The sequence below is a fragment of the Canis lupus genome, chromosome 3, assembly GCF_011100685.1.
Source record: "Canis lupus familiaris isolate Mischka breed German Shepherd chromosome 3, alternate assembly UU_Cfam_GSD_1.0, whole genome shotgun sequence".
NCBI classification, from domain to species: domain Eukaryota; kingdom Metazoa; phylum Chordata; class Mammalia; order Carnivora; family Canidae; genus Canis; species Canis lupus.
Window position 1 is genome coordinate 66,846,529 of NC_049224.1, and position 4,584 is coordinate 66,851,112.

Genomic DNA, 4,584 nt, shown 5'->3' on the forward strand with positions numbered 1-4,584 from the left:
AAGCCACCATCCCATCCCATCACCAAAGGCCTAGACCATCTCTACACAGCTTCTTTTGTGGGAGAGGCAAAGAAGCTTTTGTTAACCTAAGCCCCTTTCCAGAAACTGCTTTCAGCTGTATTCAGCTAAAGTTATCTTGGCTGTTTGATTCTGGAAAAGGCTCCTGCTCTCTGATCCTGTTTCTCCAACTGCAAGATGAAAATGCCAATATGACACAGAGGAGAAAAGCACACTGGACACCCCATCCCTTCCCATTTTCTCAGCACATTCTCACTTGGCATCTGTCATAGGTCAAGCATTGACAACATGGTAGGAACACAAAGGCAAAAGATAAAAGGAATCCAGTCAATACAAGTTGTCTTATGATTATCTTTCTTAATGTTCCTTATTTTTATTTTTTTCTCAATAAAAATGTACCAACGAACATGGTCCCTGCCTGGGACAGGCCCTGGGCCCAGGGCAAGTATATTCAGCAAACAATAATACAAAGACAACAAATATTTTTTCAGTATAAATATGTCACATGCCATCATTTTTTATACTGAAAATGTATTCATTGTTTATCTAAAATTAAGATTTAACTGGATGTCTTGTGTTTTATCTGACAAGCTTCCCTGGGGCTACCACAGCGAATAAGACTCAAATATCTGGTTCTTCAAAGAGTGTCTTTCCTTGTGGAGGGGATGGCAAATAAGCCAGTGGGCAGCTCAGTATCATCACTGATGGTAGGGTTGAGCAACATGAAGAAAATAAAGCAGCTTCAGTGTTCACAGGTTGTCAGGGGAGCCCCCCACCCCAAGTAGTTGACATTTCACCAGAATGTTGAAATGGAACCAGCCAAGCCCAAGAAGGCTAAGTCCAGGCTGAAGAGCCAGCAAAAGCAAAAGTCCTGAAGTAGGAACATATTTAGAATCCCAAGGCCAGTGTCATCAGTGCTGAGGAGGGAAAAGTGGACCTGAGCCAGGCCATGTAGAACCTGTAAGTGATAGAAAGGCAATTGATTTCATTTTAAGAATAATGGGACACCATCAAATTTTATATAGCAGGGGAGTGATAAGATCTAATTTATTTATTTATTTTACTTTTGGTAAGCACACTTAACATGAGATTTACCCTTTTAATAGTCTTTTAAGTGCACAGTACAGGATTGCTATCTATACACACAATGTTGTAGAGCAGACCACTAGCACTTACTCACTCACCACAAGTGAGACTTTATGCCCGTGAATTATGCCTGCGAATTAGCAATTCCCATATTCCCTTCCAAACCCCTGGCATCCACCTTTCCACCCTTCACTTGCATGAGTTTGACTATTTAAGGCACCTCGAATAAGTGGAATCATGTAGTATTTGTCCTTCTGTGGCTGGCTTATTTCACTTCACTAATGACCTCAAAGTTCATCCATGTCATCACAAATGGCAGGATTTCCGTCTTTTAGTTCAGAGAGAACTTCCTGCCTGCTGGGTGGAGGTGACACGGGGCTGGAGGCATGGTGACAGCTGCAGAAAGAAGAGTGGGGAGGCTTTTCAGTATATATCTGAATTGATGGAGGCTTCAGCAGAGGCTGGTAGTGTGGCTGGGGCTAATGACCCAACAGGTATGCATCTCCAAGACAGAACAGACAGGACTGGTAAATAAATTAACTAGGGGGCTGCAGGAAAGATATGAATCCAATATGACTTCTAGGACTTAGTCCTAAGTAACTTAGAAGGCAGCGTCTCACATCCCAGTTGGGGGCGCTGCTCCAGTGAGTGCAGAGTGGGGGGTAGGAAAGTAAGGAGTCTTGGCTTGGCTGGGTAATTTCCATTAAATATTCGAATGGGAAATTGCCCATTCATGGTTGCTTTTATTACCCCCAATTTACAGGAAGGAAAACTGCATGACACATATTCAAGTCTGTCCAGACACAGCTTGTTTCACTAGACCGCATTATTTTAAACTTTTGCACCTGCAGAGGTGAGGCACACAGTAAATGAGATCATAGATTTTTAAACTATAATGATTATGAATGTAGGACACTGTCTGAAGACAGGCCAGGGTGTCAAACCCACAGGGGTCAGAGTACAGATAAAATGTGCCCCGCTGTGCCGGGGAGCCGTGTCCACTGCATGCCAGGGTCAATCACATTTCCCAAGACAAGCTGCTCCAAAGCCAGGCTTCACACCATCACCTCTGAATCATTTACACCACCGTTGCTAAATAATTTACCTCTATGTAGATAAAATGGGTCCACAGGCTCCCCAAACATCGTGGGGCTGGTGCATAATTTACAGAGCAATGCTCAGCCTCCCCGTGCAGAGAGAACAACGAGGTTTGGCCACCTGCCAAAGTCGAGAAGGACATCAGCTGGAATAGATAGAAAAAGCAGCTCATGGAAGAGTGTGTCAGAGAAGCAAATGTACCTACTGAATCCTAGATTCCCAAGGCAAAAGCAAGGTGGGGAAATATGAAGGTTAGGCTGCCATCACTCAGGGGTTGAAGACAGGGAGAGGGAGCACATGGTTAGCATGTGTTTTGGAAGTCTGAGTAAAATATTACCGATGCCACACTTTTCCTGATTGCTGAGACCCAATCAATCAATGTTGTTCTTTGCAAATCTGCATTGCCTCTGGCAAGAAACATATTTAGCAAATATCCAAGCATTTTGAGATGGATGAGGAGTAACAGCATGTGTTTGGGAAAAGAATAATAGGAAGTGCAATTTTCTATGCTTAGAATTCTTTCCTCTCAACCCCTTCGGCACTGGAAAAATTCTCCTCCTTTTCTAAGTAGCATCTCAATGGTCACCCCCTCAGTCAGTTGAGCATCTGACTCTTGGTTTCAGCTCAGATCATGATCTCAGGGGCGTTAGACTGAGCCCCGCATCAGGCTTCATGCTCGGTGAGGAGTCTGCTCAAGATTCTCTCTCTTCCTCTGCCCCTCCCTGCATCTCTAAAATAAACAAATCTTTAAGAACCGAAAAAAACCTACATTTTGTAAATGTTGGTCTCCTATACCAGACTGTGAGCTCCTTAGTGACAAGGATTCTGTTTAAATCTACAGTCCCAGGACACAACTGGGTCCTCACACACAGGTTAAATGTTTGTAGAATGAGTGAAGAAAACAAACAAGACAAATGCCATGACTTACAAAATCTTTTCCCCAACCATTGCATGGAGTATTGCTGCTTTGAAGATCAACATTACGTTAGAAGAGTATGTCAAAATGTGTATGAAAGGAAAAAATTCATAGAGATCATCCAGCATCTTCAGGAACCATACTACATGTTGTTCTATGTGAACTAATACTTCCATTTTTGACAACTTTCAGCTTCAGCCCTTTGAATTTGGCATCTGGTTGGTGTTATAATGACCTGACTCTTCATTGCATGCTTTGGTTCCTAAATCAGACAGACATATTTTATTTAAAAAAAAAAGATTGATTCATTTTTTTGAGAGAGAGAACATGCAGAGGGGAGAGGAGAGAGAGAATTCCAAGCAGATTCCATGCTGAGCACAGGGCTCCATCCCAGGATCCTAAGATCATGACCCAAGCCAAAACCAAGAGTCAGATGCTCAACAAACTATGCCACCCAGACACACACACACACACACACACACACACACACCCATACCAGATATATTTTCTATGTAAGTTTTTCAGCCCTGTCACTTAGAAGCTGCACGACCTTCGTTTAGTAAGTTAACTTCTCTGGGCGTTAGCTTCCTTATTTATAAAAAAGACAGATTAGTGGTATAGGACTATTAATAGTACCTACCTAATTGTGACGCTGTGAATGAATATTAAATGAGATAATGCACATAAAGATCTTAGCACAGAACCTGACACATAGTAAGCATTAAATAAATATCGGCTATGCTTTCACTGCATTCCAAGACATGATTTATACTGTCTCTGTACATGCCTTCTATTACATCTATCAGCACTATATAACTTCAGCTTGGCTCTGAGATTTGCTGTCTGAGTACCTAAATCCCACAATGTGTTTGCCAACCCCAGGCTCCATCCTTGTGGTGTTGACTTCTTGCCTATCTCTGAAAATTTCTAAAGATCAGGATTAAAGATCTGAATTATCTCAATTTATTTTTAGGCTACCAATCTATGCTACTTTGAATGAAACTCCTAACAAAGAATGGACCATATAAAGCCCTGGCTTACATCTGGGTTATTTCTACTTAATCCTAAAGATGTAATAACACTTAGAATTTAAATAGCATTTACTATACGCTTGACATTTTCCTAAGTGTTTTACATTTTGTCCTCAAAATAACCTATGCAATGCCAGCATAGTTCCATTTTGCATATGAGATACTGAGGCACAGAAAGGTATCCATGGTAGGAAGGTTGGGCTTGTCATACTGTGTTCAGGGAAGCTTGCTAATTGGGGCTAGGTAATAAGTTCACATCCATGGGAAAAGAAAAATATTATCACCACCGAACACATTATCACCCCCTAGTCTTTCCCAGTGTCAGACATCACAGAAGAGGTGGTTTCTGATATACACAACCAAGATTTTTATAAAGCAAAGCTTAGATGAGCAGAAAGGAAGGAATCTCATTTTCTTCTGAGCTCACTTTTTAGC

General features: G+C 41.7%; 1 long non-coding RNA gene across 1 annotated transcript; it reads right to left on the minus strand.

The window, feature by feature from the left end:
- Positions 1 to 449: 449 nt before the first annotated feature.
- On the minus strand, positions 450 to 2,340 carry LOC111095268. Its single transcript, XR_005356400.1, has 3 exons — positions 2,210 to 2,340; positions 1,325 to 1,500; positions 450 to 976 (listed from the first exon to the last, which is right to left on the minus strand). It is a non-coding gene; the product is annotated as an uncharacterized LOC111095268 (long non-coding RNA).
- Between the last annotated feature and the right edge of the window lie 2,244 nt (positions 2,341 to 4,584).